The following is a 20,856-nucleotide window of genomic DNA, read 5'->3' on the forward strand; positions in this document are numbered from 1 at the left end:
TTTTTGCATTGTGCATTTACATTTTAGATGTACACTTTTTTCTTAAATAATAACTTTTAGTTTTCGCTCTACCTTCATCCCGTAAACAAAAAAGGCAAATAGATCACAAAAAAATGAAAATTTTAGAGTTGATGAATGGAAAAAATTTAAAACAATAAAAAATGTTAGTAAAGAATATTTATTCGCACACCACTAATGAACACAAAAGTTTTGATGTCCAAGTTTAGGAAATTCCACTAGTTCAACCCTAAGAGCTTGGAATTTTATAAGAAAGAGATTTCATCCACACCTGCTTAAAAAATGGATATGCATGCTTGAAACATGTTAAAGATGCAAATCACCTATGAATCCAAACCTTTTAAAGAGAATAACAAACGCTCATTAAATTCTCAAGTGAACGTGTTGTGGGATATTTACCTGAGTCAAACAAGCCATTATTTTGCCAATTTACAAAAAGCTGACCTAACGATCATAGATGATTGTAAAGTGATTCATCATGTGTAACGGGCTATATTACCCTAAGAAATGACTTATGGATTGGGAGGCAACACTCAGTTAAAAATCCCCCGCCTCCCCGTTTTCCCGACAATTGCAAAACCTGATATATAAAAAGTAAAAAGAGCATACAATCCTTCAAAACTACAGACACTCTTTGGAATTATCTCTCTCTACATTTGTACATTGTGAATTTCCATTTAAGATGTACTCTATTTTCTTAAATCAAAACTTTTAGTTTTCGTTCTCCCTTCATCCCGTAAACCAAAAAGGCAAACAGATCTTAACCAAATGAAAATTTTAGAGTTTATGTATGGAAAAAATTTAAAACAATAAAAAATTTTAGTAAAGAAAATTTATTCACACACCACAAATTTAGAACAAAATTTTTGTGGTCAAAGTTTGGGAAATTCCACTAGTTAACCCCCAACAACTTGGAATTTTATAAGAAAGAGATTTCTTCCACACATGCTTTAAAAACAAATAGGCAAGCTTGACACATGTTAAAGATGCAAACCACCTATGGATCCAATCCTTTTAGAGAGAATAACAAACGCTCATTAAATTCTAAAGTGAACGTGCGGTAGGATATTTACCTGAGTAAAAAAAGCTATTATTTTGCCCATTTACAAAAAGCTGACCTGACGATCATAGATGATTGTAAAGTGATTTATCTTGCGTAACGGGCTATATTACCCTAAGAAATGACTTATGGATTGGGTGTCAACACTCAGTTAAAAATCCCTTGCCTCCCCCTTTTCCTAATGATTGCCAAACCTAATAAATCAAAACTAAAAAGTGCACACAATCCTTAAACAATACTGTCACACTTTGGAATTATCACTCTCTACAATTGTCCATTGTGCATTTCCATTTGAGTTATACTCTTTTTTCTTAAATCAAAACTTTGAGTTTTTGCTCTCCCTTCATCCCGTAAACCAAAAAGGAAAATAGATCACAACAAAATGAAAATTTTAGAGTTTATGTATGGAAAAAATTTTAAACAATAACAAATGTAAGTAAAGAAAATTTCTTCACACACCACAAATGAACACAAAAGTTTTATTGTCCAAGTTTGGGAAATTCCACAAGTTCAATCCTAACAACTTGGAATTTTATCAGAAAGAGATTTCTTCCATGCTTGCTTTAAAAATTGATCTGCAAGCTTGAAAAATGTTAAAGGTGCGAATCAACTATGGATCCAAACCATTTAAAGAGAATAAAAAATGCTCATTAAATTCTCAAGTGAACGTGCAGTGGGATATTTACCCGAGTCAAACATGCTATTATTTTGCCCATTTACAATAAGCTGACGTAACATTCATAAATGATTGTAAAGTGATTTATCATGCGTAACAGGCTATATTACAATAAGAAATTACTTATGCATTGGGAGTCAAGACTCAGTTAAAAATCCCCCGCCTCCCCCTTTTCTTGATGATTGCAAAACCTGATATATAAAAACTAGAAAGTGCTTACAATCCCAAAAAATTACAGACGCTCTTTGGAATTATCCCTCTCTACATTTGTGCATTATGCATTTCAATTTTAGTTGTACACTTTTTTCTTAAATCAAAACTTTTAGTTTCGCTCTCCCTTTATCCCGTAAACAAAAAAGGCAAATAGATCACAAAAAAATGAAAATTTTAGAGTTGATGAATGGAAAAAATTTAAAACAATTACTAATGTAAGTAAAGAAATTTTTTCACACACCACAAAAGAACTCAAAAGTATTGTTGTCCAAGTTTGGGAAATTCCAATAGTTCAACCCTAACAGCTTTGAATTTTATAAGAAAGAGATTTCATCCACACATGCTTTAAAAATGGATATGCGTGCTTGAAACATGTTAAAGATGTAAATCACCTATGGATCCAAACATTTTCAAGAGAATGGCAAACGCTCATTAAATTCTCAAGTGAATGTGCAGTGGGATATTTACCTGAGTCAAAGAAGCCATTATTTTGCCCATTTACAAAAAGCTGACCTAACGATCATAGATGATTGTAAAGTGATTTATCATGCATAACGGGCTATATTACCCTAAGAAATGACATCTGGATTGGGAGTCAACACTCAGTTAAAAATCCCCCGCCTCCCCCTTTTCCCGACGATTGCAAAACCTGATATATAAAAACTAAAAAGAGCTTACAATCCCAAAAAATTACAGACACTCTTTGGAATTATATCTCTCTACATTTGTGAAATGTGCATTTCCATTTTAGATGTACTCTTTTTTCTTAAATCAAAACTTTTAGTTTTCTCTCTCCCTTCATCCCGTAAACCAAAAATGTAAATAGATCACAACAAAATGAAAATTTCAGAGTTTTTGTATGGAAAAAATTTAAACTATAACAAATCTAAGTAAAGAATATTTATTCACACACCACAAATCAACATAAAAGTTTTGCTGTCAAAGTTTGGGAAATTCCAGTAGTTGTTGATCCTATCAGCTTGGAATTTTATAAGAAAGAGATTTCTTCCACACATGCTTTAAAAAGGGATATGCATGCTTGAAACATGTTAAAGATGCAAATCACCTACGGATCCAAACCTTTTAAAGAGAATAACAAATGCTCATTAAATTATCAAGTGAACGTACGGTGGGATATTTACCCGAGTCAAACAAGCCATTATTTTGCCCATTTACAAAAACCTGACCTAACGATCATAGACGATTGTAAAGTGATTTAACATGCAAAACGGGCTATATTACCCAAAGAAATTATTTATGGATTGGGAGTCAACACTCAATTAAAAATCCCCCGTCTCTCCCTTTTCCCAATGATTGCAAAACCTGATACATAAAAACTAAAATGTGCTTACAATCCCTAAATATTATAGGAAGTCTTTGGAATTATCTCTCGCTACATTTGTGCAATGTGCATTTCCAATTTAGATGTACTCTTTTTTCTTAAAACAAAACTTAGAGTTTTCGCTCTCCCTTCATCCCGTAAACCAAAAAGTTAAATATATCACAACAAAATGAAAATTTGAGTTGATGTCTGGAAAAAATTTAAAACAATAACAAATGTAAGTAAAGAAAATTTATTCACACACCAAATATGAACACAAAAGTTTTGTTGTCCAAGTTTGGGAAATTCCACTAGATCAACCCTAAACAATTGGAATTTTATAAGAAAGAGATTTCTTCCACGCATGCTTTAAAAATGGATATGCATGCTTGAAATAAGTTAAAGATGCAAATAACCTATGGATCCAAACCTTTTAAAAAGAATAAAAAATACTCAATAAGTTTTCAAGTGAACGTTCGGTGGGATATTTACCCGAGTCAAACAAGCTATTATTTTACCAATTTACAAAAAGCTGACCTAATGATCATAGATGATTGTAAAATGATTTATCATGTGTAACGGGCTACATTACCCTAAGAATTGACTTATGGATTGGGAGTCAACACTCAGTTAAAAATCCCCCGCCTCCCTCTTTTCCCGACGATTGCAAAACCGGACATATAAAAACTAAAAAGAGCTTACAATCCCTAAAAATTATAGACACTCTTTGGAATTATCTCTCTCTACATTTGTGCATTGTGCATTTCCGTTTTAGATGTACTCTTTTTTCTTAAATCAAAACTTTTAATTTTCGCTCTCCCTTCATCCCGTAAACCAAAAAGGCAAATAGATCACAACAAAATGAAAATTTTAGAGTTTTTGAATCGAATAAATTTCAACAATAACAAATGTAAGTAAAGAAAATTTATTCACACACCACAAATGAACACAAAAGTTTTGTTGTCCAAGTTTGGGAAATTCCACTAGTTCTTGACCCTAACAGCTTGGAAGTTTATCAGAAGTAGATTTCTTCCACACATGCTTTAAAAATGGATATGCATGCTTGAAACATGTTAAAGATCCAATTCACCTATGGATCCAAACCTTTTAAAGAGAATAACAAATGCTCAATAAATTCTAGAGTGAACGTGCGATGGGATTTTTACCCGAGCCAAACAAACCATTATTTTGTGCATTTACAAAAAGCTGACCTAATGATCATACACGATTGTAAAGTGATTTATCATGCGTAACGGGCTATATTACCCAAAGAAATGACTTATTGATTGGGAGTCAACACTCAATTAAAAATCCCCCATCACGCCCTTTTACCGATGATTGAAAAACCTGATATATAAAAACTAAAAAGACCTTACAATCCCTAAAAATTGTAGACACTCTTTGGAATTATCTCTCGCTACATTTGTGCATTGTGCATATCCATTTTGGATGTATTCTTTTTTCTTAAATCAAAACTTAGAGTTTTCGCTCTCCCTTCATCCCGTAAACCAAAAAGGCAAATAGATCACAACAAAATAAAAATTTGAGTTTAGGTCTGGAAAAAATTTAAAACAATAACAAATGTAAGTAAAGAAAATTTATTCACACACCACAATTGAACACAAAAGTTTTTTTGTCCAAGTTCCAGAAATTCCACTAGTTATTGACCCTAACAGCTTGGAATTTTATAAGAAAATGATTTCTTCCATACATGCTTTAAAAAAAATATGCATGCATGAAACATGTTAAAGATGCAAATAACCTACGGATCCAAACCTTTTAAAGAGAATAACAAATGCTCATTAAATTCTCAAGTGAACGTGCTATTGGATATTTATAGGAGTAAAATAAGCAATTATTTTGCCCTTTTACAAAAAGTTGACCTAACAATGAAAGATGATTGTAAAGTAATTTATCATTCGTAAAAGGCTTTATTACAATAAGAAATGACTTATGGATTGGGAGTCAACACTCAGTTAAAAATCCCTGCCTCGCCCTTTTCCCGACGATTGAAAAACCTTATATATAAAACCTAAAAAGAGCTCACAATCCCTAAAACTTGCAGTCACTCTTTCTAATTATCTCTCTCTACATTTGTGCATTTTTTCATTTCCATTTTAGATGTACTCGTTTTTCTTAAATCAAAACTTTAAGTTTTCGCTCTCCCTTCATCTTGTAAACCAAAAAGGCAAATAGTTTACAACAAAAAGAAAATTTTACAGTTTACGTATGGAAAAAATTTTAAACAATAACAAATGTGAGTAAAGAAAATTTATTCACACACCACCAATGAACTCAAAAGTTTTGTTGTACAAGTTTTAGAAATTCCACTAGTGGTTGACGCTAGCAGCTGGGAATTTTATAAGACAGAGATTTCTTCCACACATCCTTTAGAAATGGATATGCATGTTTGAAACATGTTAAAGATGCAAATCACCTATGGATCCAACCCTTTCAAAGAGAATAAAAAACACTCATTAAATTCTCAAGTGAACGTTCAGTTGGATATTTACCCGAGTAAAACAAGCAATTATTTTTCCAATTTACAAAAAGTTGACCTAAAGATCATAGATGATTGTAAAGTGATTCATCATGCGTAACGGGCTATATTGCCCTAAGAAATGACTTATGGATTGGGAGTCAACACTCAGTTAAAAATCCCCCGCCTCCCCCTTTTCCCGATGATTGCAAAACCAGATATATAAAAAATAAAAAGAGCTTACAATCCTTAAAAATTATAGACACTGTTTGGAATTATCTCTCTACATTTGTGCAATGTGCAATTCCATTTTATATGTACTCTTTTTTGTTAAATCAAAGCTTTTAGTTTTTGCTCTGCCTTCATCCCGTAAACCAAAAAGGCAAATAGATCAAAACAAAATGAAAATTTTAGAGTTTTTGTAGGGAAAAAATTTAAACAATGACAAATGTAAGTAAAGAAAATTTATTCACACACCACAAATGAACACAAAATTTTTGTTGTCCAAGTTTGGGAAATTCCACTAGTTGTTGACCCTAACAGCTTGGAATTTTATAAGAAAGAGAAATCTTCCACACATGCTTTACAAATTGATATGCATGGTTAAAATATGTTAAAGATGCAAATCACCTATGGATCCAAACCAATTAAAGAGAATACCAAACCCTCATTAAATTCTCAAGTGAACGTGCAGTGGGATATTTACCTGAGTCAAACAATCCATTATTTTTCCCATTTACAAAAAGTTGACCTGACGATCATAGATGATTGTAATGTGATTTATCATGCGTAACGGGCTATATTACCCTTTGAAATGACATATGGATTGGGAGTCAACACTTAGTTAAAAATCCCCTACTTCCCCCTTTTCCCGACGATTACAAATCCAGATCTATAAAAATTGAAAAGATCTTACAATCCCTAAAACTTACACACACTCTTTGAAATTATCTCTCTCTACATTTGAGCATTGTGCATTTCCATTTTAGATGTACTCTTTTTTTTAAATCAAAAATTTGAGTTTTCGCTCTCCCTTCATGCCGTAAACCAAAATGGCAAATAGATCACAACAAAATGAAAAATTTAGAGTTTATGTATGGAAAAAATTTAAAACAATAACAAATTTAAGTAAATAAAATTTATTCACACACCACAAATGAAGACAAAAGTTTTGTTGTCCAAGTCTGGGAAATGCCACTAGTTGTTAACCCTAACAACTTGGAATTTTATAAGAAAGAGATTTCTTCCACACATGCTTTAAAAACGGATATGCATGCTTGAAACATGTTAAAGATGCAAATCACCTATGGATCCAAAACTTTTAAAGAGAATAACAAATGCTCATTAAATTCTCAAGTGAACGTGCAGTGGGATATTTACCTGAGTCAAACAAGCCATTATTTATCCCATATACAAAAAGCTGACCTAACGATCATTGATGATTGTAAAGTGATTTATCATACGTAACGGGCTATATTACCCTAAGAAATGACTTATGGATTTGGAGTCAACACTCAGTTAAAAATCCCCCACCTCCCCCTTTTCCCGACGATTGCCAAACCTGATATATAAAAACTAAAAAGAGCTTACCATCACTAAAAATTATAGACACTCGTCGGAATTATCTCTCTCTACATTTGTGCATTGTGCATTTCCATTTTAGTTGTACACTTTTTTCTTAAATCAAAACTTTTAGTTATCGTTTTCCCTTTATCCCGTAAAAAAAGGCAAATAGATCACAAAAAAATGAAAATTTTTCACACACCACAAATGAATACAAATTTTTTTTTGACCAAATTTGGGAAATTCAACTAGTTCAACCCTAACAGCTTAGAATTTTATAAGAAAGAGATTTCATCCACACACTTTAAAAATGGATATGCATGCTTGAAACATGTTAAAGATGCAAATCACCTATGGATCCAAACCTTTTAAAGAGATTAACAAACGCTCATTAAATTCTCAAGTGAGCGTGCGGTGGGATATTTACCAGATTCAAACATACCATTATTTTGCCAATTTCAAAAAAGCTGACCTAACAATCATAGATGATTGTAAAGTGATTTATCATGCATAACGGGATATATTACCCTAAGAAATGACTTATGGATTGGGAGTCAACACTCAGTTAAAAATCCCCCGCCTCCCCCTTTTCTCGACGATTGCAAAACCTTATATATAAATACTAAAAAGAGTTTAAATCGCTAAAAACTAAAGACACTCTTTGTAATTATCTCTATCTACATTTTTGTATTGTGCATTTCCATTTTAGATGCACTCTTTTTTCATAAATCAAAACTTTGAGTTTTGGCTCTCCCTTCATCCCGTAAACCAAAAAGGCAAATAGATTGGAAGCAATTGAAAATTTTAGAGTTTATGTATGGAAAAATTTTGAAAGAATTAACAAATGTAAGTAAAGAAAATTTATTGACACACCACAAATGAACACAAAAGTTTTGTCGTCCAAGGTTGGGAAATTCCACTAGTTGTTGACCCTAACAGCTTGGAATTTTATAAGAAAGAGATTTCTTCCACATATGCTTTAAAAACGAATATGCATGCTAGAAACATGTTAAAGATGCAAATCACCTATGCATCCAAACCTTTTAAAGAGAATAACGAAGGGTCATTAAATTCTCAAGTGAATGTGCGCAGGGATATTTACGCGAGTCAAACAAGCCATTATTTTGCCCATTAACAAAAAGCTGACCCAACGATCATAGATGATTTTAAAGTGATTTTTCATGCATAACGGGCTATATTACCATAAGAAATGACTAATGGATTGGGAGTCAACACTCAGTTAAAAATCCCCTGCCTCCCCCTTTTCCCGACGATTGCAAAACCTAATAAATCAAAACTATAAAGAGCTCACAATCCCTAAACATTACAGTCACTCTTTGGAATTATCTCTCTCTACATTTGTCCATTGTGCATTTTCATTTTAGATATACTCTTTTTTCTTAAATCAAAACTTTGAGTTTTCGCTCTCCCTTCATCCCATAAACCAAAAAGGCAAATAGATCATAACAAAATGAAAATTTTAGAGTTTACGTATGGAAAAAATTAAAAAAAAAACAAATGTAAGTAAAGAAAATTTATTCTCACACCAGAAATGAACACAAAAGTTTTGTTGTCCAAGTTTGTGAAATTCCACTAGTTCACCACTAACAGCTTGAAAAAATGTTAAAGGTGCAAATAATCTATGGATCCAAACCATTTAAAGAGAATAACAAACGCTCATTAAATTCTCAAGTGAACGTGCAGTGGGATATTTACCCGAGTCAAACATGCCATTATTTTGCCGATTTACAATAAGCTGACCTAATGATCATAGATGATTGTAAAGTGAATAATCTTGCATAACGGGCTATATTACCCTAAGAAATTAATTATGGATTCGGAGTCAATACTCAGTTAAAAATCCCCCGCCTCCCCCTTTTCCCGACATTTTCAAAACTGGATATATAAAAATTAAAAAGACCTTACAATCCCTAAAAATTACAGACACTCTTTGGAATTATCTCTCTCTACATTTGAGCATTGTGCATTTCCATTTTAGATGTACACTTTTTTCTTAAATCAAAACTTTGAGTTTTCTCACTCCCTTCATGCCATAAACCAAAAAGGCAAATAGATCAAAACTAAAAGAAAATTTTAGAGTTTATGTATGGAAAAAATTTAAAACAATAACAAATGTAACTAAGGAAAATTTATTCACACACCGCAAATGAATTCAAAAGTTTTGTTGTCCAAGTTTTGGAAATTCCACTAGTTGTTGTCCCTAACACTTTGAATTTTATAAGAAAGAGATTTCTTCCACACATGCTTTAAAAATGGTATGCATGCTTGAAACATGTTAAAGATGCAAATCACCTATGGATCCAAAACTTGTAAAGAGAATAACAAACGCTCATTAAATTCTCAGGTGAACGTGCGGTGGGATATTTACCTGAGTCAAACCAGTCATTATTTTGCCCATAAAAAAAAAGCTGACCTAACGATCATAGATGATTGTAAAGTGATTTATCATGCGTGACGGGCTATATTACCCTCAGAAATGCATTATGGATTGGGAGGCCACACTCAGTTAAAAATCCCTTGCGTCCCCCTTTTCCTGACGATTGAAAAACCTGATATTCAAAAACTAAAAAGAGCTTACAATCTCTAAAAGTTATAGAAAATCTTTGGAATTATCTCTTTCCAAATTTGTGTATTGTGCATTTCCATTTTAGATGTACACTTTTTTCTTAAATCACAACTTTTTGTTTTCGCTCTCCCTTCATCCCGTAGACAAAAAAGGAAAATAGATCACAAAAAAATGAAAAGTTTAGAGTTGATGAATGTTAAAAAATTTTAAAAAAATAACAAATGTAAGGAAATAAAAATTTTCACACACCAAATATGAACACAAAAGATTTGTTGTCCAAGTTTGAGAAATTCCACTAGTTCAACCCTAATAGCTTTGAATTTTATAAGATAGCGATTTCATCCACACATGCTTTAAAAATGGATATGCATGAATGCTTGAAACATATTAATGATGCAAATCACCTATGGATCCAAACCTTTTAAAGAGAAGAACAAATGCTCAATAAATTCTCAAGTGAACGTGCGGTGGGATATTTACCTGAGTCAAACAAGCCATTATTTTGCCCATTTACAAAAAGCCGACCTAACGATCATGGATGATTGTAAAGCGATTTATCATGCGTAATGGGCTATATTACCCTAAGAAATGACTTATGGATTGGGAGTCAACACTCAGTTAAAAATCCCCACCTCCCCCTTTTCCCAACGATTGCAAAACCTGATATATAAAAACTAAAAAGAGCTTTCAATCACTAAAAACTACAGACACTCTTTGGAATTATCTCTCTCTATATTTGTGCATTGTGCATTTCCATTTTAGATGTAGTCTTTTTTCATAAATAAAAATTTTGAGTTTTCGCTCTCCCTTCATCCCGTAAACCAAAAAGGCAAAAAGATCACAACCAAATGAAAATTTTAGAGTTTATGAAAAAAATTAAAAAAAAAGAAATTTTGGAAAAGAAAATTTATTCACACACCACTAATGAGGAGAAAAGTTTTGTTGCCCAAGTTTGGGAAATTCTACTAGTTAACCCCTAATAGCTTGGAATTTTATAACAAAGAGATTTCTTCTACACATCCTTTAAAAACGAATATGCATGCTTGAGACATGTTAAATATGCAAATCACCTATGGATCCAAACATTTGAAATAGATTAAAAAATGCTCATTAAATTCTCAAGTGAATGTGCGGTGGGGTATTTACCCGAGTCAAAAAAGCCATTATTTTTCCCAATTACAAAACGCTGACCTCACGATCATAGATGTTTGTAAAGTGATTTATCATGCGTAACGGGCTATATTACCCTAAGAAATGACTTATGGATTGGGAGTCAACACTCAGTTAAAAATCCCCTGCCTCCCTCTTTTCTCGATGATTGAAAAACCTAATAAATCAAAACTAAAAAGTGCGCACAATCCCTAAATATTACAACCACTCTTGGGAATTATCTCTCTCTACATTTGTCCATTGTGCATTTCCATTTTAGATATACTCGTTTTTCTTAAATCAAAACTTTGAGTTTCGTTCTCCCTTCATCCCGTAAACCAAAAAGGTAAATAGATCACAACAAAATGAAAATTTTAGAGTCTATGTATGGAAAAATTTTAAAACAATAAAAAATGTAAGTAAAGAAAATTTATTCACAAAACCCAAATGAACACAAAAGTTTTGTTGTCCAAGTTTGGGAAATTCCACTAGTTGTTGACCCTAACAGCATAGAATTTTGTAAGAAAGAGATTTCTTCCACACATGCTTTAAAAACGGATATGCATGTTTGACACATGTTAAAGATGCAAATCACCTATGGACCCAAAACTTTTAAAGAGAATAACAAACACTCACTAAATTCTCATGTGAACGTGCGGTGCGATATTTACCTGAGTCAAACAAGCCTTTATTTTTCCCATTTGTAAAAAGCTGACTTAACGATCATAGATCATTGTAAAGTGATTTATCATGCGTAACGGGATATATTACCCTAAGAAATGACATATGGATTGGGAGTCAACACTGTTAAAAATCCCCTGCCTCCCCCTTTTCCCAACGATTGCAAAACCTGATATATAAAGACTAAAAAGAGCTTACAATCCCTAAAAATTATAGACACTCTTTGGAATTATCTCTCTCTACATTTGTGCATTGTGAATTTCCTTTTTGGATGTACACTTCTTTCTTAAATCAAAACTTTTAGTTTTCGCTCTCCTTTCACCCCGTAAAGAGAAATGACAAATAGATCATAAAAAAATGAAAGTTTTTAGAATTTATGAATGGAAAAAATTTAAAACAATAACAAATGTAAGTAAAGAAAATTTATTCACATACCACAAATGAACACAAATGTTTTGTAGTCCAAGTTTGGAAAATTCCACTAGTTCAACTCTAACAGCTTGGAATTTTATAAGAAAGAGATTTCATCCACACATGCTTTAAAAATTGATATGCAAGCTTGAAAAATGTTAAAGGTGCAAATCGACTACGGATCCAAACCTTTTACAGGGAATAGCAAACGCTCATTAAATTCTCAAGAACGTGCGGTGGGATATTTACCTAAGTCAAACGTGCCATTATTTTTCCCATTTACAATAAGCTGACCTAACGATCATAGATGATTGTAAAGTGATTTATCATGCGTAATGGGCTATATTACCCTAAGAAATGACATATGGATTTGGAGTCAACACTCAGTTAAAAATCCCATGCCTCCCCCTTTTCTCGACAATTGCAAAACCTAATATATAAATACTAGAAAGTGCTTACAATCCCTTAAAATAACAGACTCTCTTTGGAATTATCTCTCTCTACTTTTGTGCATTGTGCATTTCCATTTTAGATGTACTATTTTTTTTTAAATCAAAACTTTGAGTTTTCGCTCTCCCTTCATCCCGTAAACCAAAAAGGCAAATAGATCACAACAAAATCAAAATTTTAGAGTTTATGTACGGCAAAAATTTAAAACAATAATTAATTTACATAAAGAAAATTTATGCACACACCACAAATGAACACAAAAGTTTGTTGTCCAAGTTTGGCAAAATCCACTAGTTCAACCCTATCAGCGTGGAATTTTATAAGAAAGATATTTCTTCCACACATGCTTTAAAAATGGATATGCATGCTTGAAATATGTTCAAGATGCAAATCACCTATGGAACCAAACCTTTTGAAGAGAATAACAAATAGTCATTAAATTCTCAAGTGAACGTGCGGTGGGATATTTACCCAAGTCAAACAAGCCATTCTTTTGCCCATTTACAAAAAGCTGACCTAACGATCATAGATGATTGTAAAGTGATTTATCATGCGTAACGGGGTATATTACCCAAAGAAATGACTTATGGATTGGGAGTCAACACTCGGTTAAAAATTCCCCACCTCCCCCTTTTCCCGACAATTGCAAAACCATATATAAAAATTAAAAAGAGCTTACAATCCCTAAAAATTACAGACAATCTTTGGAATTATCTCTCTCTAAATTTGTGCATTGTGCATTTCCATTTTATATGTACTCTTATTTCTTAAATCAAAACTTTGAGTTTTCGCTCTCCCTTCATCCCATAAACAAAAAAGGCAAATAGATCACAACAAAATGAAAATTTTAGAGTTTTTGTTTGGAAAAAATTTAAAACAATAACAAATGTAAGTAAAGAAAATTTATTCACACACCACAAATGAACACAAAATTTTGTTGTCCATGTTTGGGAAATTCCACTAGTTGTTGACCTTAACAGCTTGGAATTTTATAAGAAAGAGATTTCTTCCACACATGCTTTAAAAATGGATATGCATGCTTCAAATAGTTTAAAGATGCAAATCACCTATGGATCCAAACCATTTAAAGAGAATAACAAACGCGCATTAAATTCTGAAGGGAACGTGTGGGGGGATATTTACCCGAGTCAAACAAGCCGTTATTTTGCCTATTAACAAAAAGCTGACCAAATGAAGATAGATGATTTTAAAATGATTTTTCATGCGTAATGGGCCATATTACGCTAAGAAATGACATATGGATTGGGAGTCAACACTCAGTTAAAACTCCTCTGCCTCTCCCTTTTCTTGACGATTTCAAAACCTAATAAATCAAAACTAAAAAGAGATCACAATCCGTAAATATTACAATCACTCTTTGGAATTATCTCTCTCTACATTTTTCCATTGAGCATTTCCATTTTAGATATACTCTTTTTTCTTAAATCAAAACTTTGAATTTTTTCTCTCCCATCACCCTGTAAACCAAAAAGACAAATCCATCATTACAAAATGAAAATTTTAGAGTTTATGTGTGGAAAAAATTTTAAACAAAAACAAATGTAAGTAAAGAAAATTTCTTCACATACCACAAATGAACACAAAAGTTTTGTCGTCCAAGTTTTGGAAATTCCACTAGTTCAACCATAACAGCTTGGAATTTTATAAGAAAGAGATTTCTTCCACGCATGCTTTAAAAATGGATATGCAATCTTGAAAAATGTTAAAGGTGAAAATCGACTACGGATCCAAACCTTTTAAAGAGAATAACAAACACTCATTAAATTCTCAAGTGAACGTGCGGTGGGATATTTACCCGAGTCAAACAAGCCATTATTTTGCCCATTTACAAAAAGCTGACCTAATGATCATAGATGATTGTAAAGAAATTTTTCATGTGTAACGGGCTATAATACCCTAAGAAATTACTTATTGATCGGGAGTCAACACTCAGTTAAAAATCCCCCGCCTCCCCCTTTTCCCGACGTTTGCAAAACTTGATATATAAAAACTATAAAGAGATTACAATCCCTAAAAATTACAGACACCCTTTGGAATTATCTCTCTCTACATTTGTGCATTGTGCTTTCTAGATGTACTCTTTTTTCTGAAATAAAAACTTTGAGTTTTCGCTCTCCCTTCATCCCATAAACCAAAAAGGCAAATAGATCACAAAAAAATGAAAATTTTAGAATTTATGTATGGAAAAAATTTAAAACAATAACAAATGTAAGTGAAGAAAATTTTTCACACACCACAAATGAACACAAAAGTTTTGTTGTCCGAGTTTGGGAAATTCCACTAGTTCAACCCTAACGGCTTGGAATTTTATTAGAAAGAGATTTCTTCCACACATGCTTTAAAAATGGATATGCAAGCTTGACACATGTTCAAGATGCAAATCACCTACGGATCCAAACCTTTTAAAGAGAATAACAAACGCTCATTAAATTATCAAGTGAACGTGCGGTGGTATTTTTACCCGAGTCAAACAAACCAATCTTTGCACATTTATAAAAAGCTGACCTAACGATCATAGATGATTGTAAAGTGATTTATCATGCGTAACGGGCTATATTACCCTAAGAAATGACTTATGGATTCAGAGTCAACACTCAGTTAAAAATCCCCCACCTCCTGCTTTTCTCGACGATTGCAAAACCTGATATATAAATCTAAAAAGAGCTTACAATCCCTAAAAATTAGAGAGACTCCTTGGAATTATCTCTCTCTACATTTGTGCATTGTGCATTTCCAAATTAGATGAATTCTTTTTTGTTAAATCAAAACTTTGAGTATTCGCTCTCCCTTCATCCCATAAACCAAAAAGGCAAATAGATCACATAAAAATAAAAATTTTAGAGTTTATGTATGGAAAAAATTTAAAAAAATAATAATTTTAAGTAAATAAAATTTATTCACATACCACAAATGAACAAAAAACTTTTGTTGTCCAAGTTCGGGAAATTCCACTAGTTCCCCCCTAACAGCTTGGAATTTTATAAAAAAGAGACTTCTTCAACACATGCTTTAAAAATGGACATGCATGCTTGAAACATGTTAAAGATGAAAATCACCTTTGGATCCAAACCTTTTAAAGAGAATAAAAAACGCTCATTAAATTCTCAAGTGAACGTGCTGTGGGATATTTACCCGAGTCAAATAAGCCATTATTTTGCCCATTTACAAAAGCTGACCTAACGAGCATAGATGATTGTAAAGTGATTTATCATGTGTAACGGGCTTTGTTACCCTAAGAAATGACTTATGGATTGGGAGTCAACACTCAGTTAAAAATCCCCCACCTCCCCTTTTTCCCGACGATTGCAAAACCTTTTATATAAAAACTAAAAAGGGCTCACAAACCCTAAAAATTACAGACACGCTTTGGAATTATCTCTCTCTACATTTGTGCATTGTGCACTTCCATTTTAGATGTACACTTTTTTCTTAAATCAAAAATTTGAGTTTTTGCTCTCACCTCATCCCTTAAACGAAAAAGGCAAATAGATCACAACAAAATGAAAATTTAATAGTTTATGCCTGGAAAAATTTTTAAAAATAAAAAATGTGAGTAAAGAAAATTTATTCACACACCACAAATTAACACAAAAGTTTTTTTGTCCAAGTTTGGGAAATTCCACAAGTTGTTGACCCCAACAGCTTGGAATTTTATAAGAAAGAGATTTCTTCCACACATGCTTTAAAACTGGATATGCATGCTTGAAACATGATAATGATTCAAATGACCTTTGGATCCAAACCTTTTAAAGAGATTAACAAATGCTCATTAAATCCTCAAGTAAACGTGTGGTGGGATATTTACCCGAGTCAAATAAACCATTATTTTGCCCATTTACAAAAGGCTGACCTAACAATCAAAGATGATTGTAAAGTGATTTTGTCATGCGTAACGGGCTATATTACCCTAAGAAATGACTTATGGATTGGGGGTCAACACTCAGTTAAAAATCCCATGTCTCCCCCTTTTCCTGACGGATGCAAAACCTGATATATTTAAAAACTAAAAAGAGCTTACATTCCCTAATAATTATTGTCACGCTTAGGAATTATCTCTCTCCACATTTGTGAATGTGCATTTCCATTTTAGATGTACTCTTTTTTCCTAAATCAAAACTTTGAGTTTTCGCTCTCCCTTCATCCCTTAAACGAAAAAGGCGAATAGATCGCAACAATTGAAAATTTTAGAGTTTTTGTACGGAAAAAATTTAAAACAATAACAAATGTAAGTAAGGAAAATTTATTCACACACCACAAATGAACACAAAACTTTTGTTGTCCAAGTTTGGGAAATTCCTCTAGTTGTTGACCCTAACAACTTGGAATTTTATAAGAAAGCGATTTCTTCCACACTTGCTTTAAAAATGGATATGCATGCTTGAAACATGTTAAAGATGCAAATCACCTATGGATCCAAACCTTTTAAAGAGCTTAACAAATGCCCAATAAATTCTCAAGTGAACGTGCGGTGGGATATTTACCCGAGTCAGAGAAGCCATTATTTTGCCCATTAATAAAAAGCTGACATCACAATTATAGATGACTGTAAAGTGATTTATCATCTGTAATGGGCTATATTACCCAAAAAATGACTTATGGATTGGAAGTCAACACTCAGTTAAAAATCCCCCGCCTCCCCCATTTCCGGACGATTGCAAAACCAGATATGTAAAAAGTAAAAAGAGCTCACAGTCGCTAAAAATTATAGACAATCTTTGGAATTATGTCTCTCTACATTTGTTCATTCTTCATTTCCATTTTAGATGTACTCTTTTTTTCTTAAATCAAAACTTTGAGTTTTTCGCTCTCCGTTCATCTCATAAACCAAACAAGCAAATAGATCACAACAAAATGAAAATTTTAGAGTTTAAGTTTGGAAAAAATTTAAAACAATAACAAATGAAAGTAAAAAAATTTATTCACACACCACAAATGAATACAAAAATTTTGTTGTCCAACTTTGGGAAATTCCACTTGTTCAACCCTAACTGCTTGGAATTTTATAAGAAAAAGATTTCTTCCAGACATGTTTTAAAAATGGATATGCATGCTTGAAACATGTTAAAGATGCAAATCAGCTATGGATGCAAACCTTTTAAAGAGAATAACAAACTCTCATTAAATTATCAAGTTGACGTGCTGTGGGATATTTACCCGAGTAAAACAAGCCATAATTTTGCACATTTACAAAAAGCTAACCTAACAATCATAGATGATTCTAAAGTGATTTATCATGCGCAATATATTACCCTAAGAAATGACATATGGATTGGGAGTCAACACTCAATTAAAAATCCCCCGCCTTCCCCTTTTCCCGATGATTGCCAGACCTGATATATAAAAACTAAAAAGAGCTCACAATCCCTAAAAATTATAGACACTCTTTGGAATTATCTCTCTGTACATTTTTTTATTGTGCAATTCCATTTTATACGTACTCTTTTTTCTGAAATCAAAACTTTTAGTTTTCGCTCTCCCTTCATCCCGTAAACCAAAAAGGCAAATAGGTCACAAAAAATTGAAAATAATAGAGTTTATGGAAAAATTTTAAAAAATAAAAAATTTAATGTAAAAATTTTATTCACACACCATAAATGAACACAAAAGTTTTGTTGTCCAAGTTTGGAAAATTCCACTAGTTTAACCCTAACAGGTTGGAATTTTATAAGAAAGAGATTTCTTCCACACATGCTTTAAAAATGGATATGCATCCTTGAAACAAGTTAAAGATGCAAATCATATATGGATCCAAACCATTTAAAGAGAATAAAAAATGCTCAATAAATTCTACAGTAAACGTGCTGTGGGATATTTACCCGAGTCAAACAAGCCATTATTTTGCCCATTTTAAAAAATTGACCTAACGATCATAGATGATTGTAAAGTGATTTATTATGCATAACGGGCTATATTAACCTAAGAAATGACTTATGGATTGGAGTCAACACTTTGTTAAAAATCCCACGCCTCCCGCCTTTCCCAACGATTGGAAAACCTGATACATAAAAACTAAAAAGAGCTCACAATCCCTAAAAATTACAGAAACTCTTTGGAATTATCTCTCTCCATATTTGTGCATTGTGAATTTCCATTTTAGATGTTCTCTATTTTCTTAAATCAAAACTTTGAGTTTTCACTCTCCCTTCATCCCGTAAACCAAAAAGGCAAATAGATCACAAAAAAATGAAAATTTTAGAGTTTATGTATGGAAAAAATTTAAAACAATAACAAATGTACTTAAAGAAAATTTATTCACACTCCACAAATGAACACAAATATTTTGTTGTCCAAGTTTATGAAATTTCACTAGTTCAACCCTAACAACTTGCAATTTTATAAGAAAGAGATTTCTTCCACAGATGCTTTAAACATGGATATGCATGCTTGAAACATGTTAAAGATTCAAATCACCTATGGATCCAAACCTTTTAAAGAGAATAACAAACGCTCATTAAATTATCAAGAGAACGTGCGGTGGGACATTTACCTGAGTCAAACAAGACATTATTTTGCCCATTTACAATAAGCTGATCTTACGATCATAGATGATTGTAAACTGATTTATCATGTAAAAAGGGCTATATTACCCAAAGAAAAGATTTATGGATTGGGAGTCAACACTCGGCTAGAAATCCCCTGCCTCCCCCTTTTCTCGATGATTGGAAAACGTGATATATAAAAACTAAAAAGAGCTTACAATCCCTAAAAATTAAAAACACTCTTTGGAATTATCTCTCCCTACATTTGTGCATTGTGCATTTCCATTTTAGATGTACTCTTTTTTGTTAAATCAAAACTTTCAGTTTTCGCCATCCCTTCATCCAATAAACCAAAAAGGCAAAAAGATCACAAGAAAATCAAAAATTTTAGATTTTATGTATGGAAAAAATTTCAAACAACAAAAAATGTAAGTAAATAAAATATATTCAAACATCCACAAATGAAAACAAAAGTTTTGTTTTCCAAGTTTGGGAAATTCCACTAGTTGTTGACCCTAACAGCTTGGAATTTTATAAGAAAGAGATTTCTTTCACACATGCTTGAAAAATGGAAATGCAGGTTTGAAACATGTTAAAGATGCAAATCCATACGGATCCAAACCTTTTAAAATGAATAATAAACGCTCATTAAATTCTCAAGTGAACGTGCGGTGGGATATTTACCCGAGTCAAACAAGCCATTATTTTGCCCATATTCAAAAAAGTTGACCAAATGATCATAGATGATTGTAAAGTGATTTATCATGCCTAACGGGCTATATTACCCTAAGAAATGACTTATGGATTGGGAGTCAACACAGTTAAAAATCCCCCAGCTCCCCCTTTTCCCGACGATTGTAAATCCTGATATACAAAAAAAAAAAAGAGGTCACAATCCCTAAAAATTACAGACACTCTTTGGAATTATATCTCTCTACATTTGTGCGTCGTGCATATCCATTTTAGATGTACTCTTTTTTCTTAAATCAAAAGTTTGGGTTTTCGCTCTCCCTTCATCCCGTAAACCAAAAAGGCAAATAGATCACAACATAATGAAAATTTTAGAGTTTATTTATGGAAAAAATTTAAAACAATAACAAATGTAAGTAAAGAAAAGTTATTCTCACACTAGAAATGAACACAAAAGTTTTGTTGTCGGAGTTTGGGAAATTCCATTAGTTCAACCCTAAAAACTTGGAATTTTGTAAGAAAGAGATTTCTTCCACACATGCTTTGAAAATGGATATGCATGCTTGAAACAAGTTAAATATGCAAATCACCTATGGATCAAAACCTTTTAAAGAGAATAACAAACGCTCATTAAATTCTCAAGTGAACGGGCGGTGGGATATTTACCCGAGTCAAACAAGCCATTATTTTGCCCATTTACTAAAACTTGACCTCACGATCATAGATGATCGTAAGGAGATTTATCATGCGTAATGGGCTATATCACCCTAAGAAATGACTTATGGATTGGGAGTCAACACTGAGTTAAAAATCCCCCGCTTCCCCCTTTTCCCGACGATTGCATAACCTAATATATAAAAAACTAAAAAGAGTTTACGAGCCCCAAAAATTGCAAACACTCTTTGGAATTATCTCTCTCTACATTTGTGCATTTTTCATTTCTCTTTTAGATGTACTCTTTTTTCTTCAATCTAAACTTTGATTTTTCGCTCTCCCTTCATCTTGTAAACCAAAACGGCAAATAGATCACAACAAAATGAAAATTTTAGAGTTTATGT

Source organism: Aristolochia californica, unplaced genomic scaffold, assembly GCF_029961685.1.
Source record: "Aristolochia californica isolate CCGP_79_NKW_82.1479 unplaced genomic scaffold, dmAriCali1.0.hap1 SCAF_1, whole genome shotgun sequence".
NCBI lineage: Eukaryota > Viridiplantae > Streptophyta > Magnoliopsida > Piperales > Aristolochiaceae > Aristolochia > Aristolochia californica.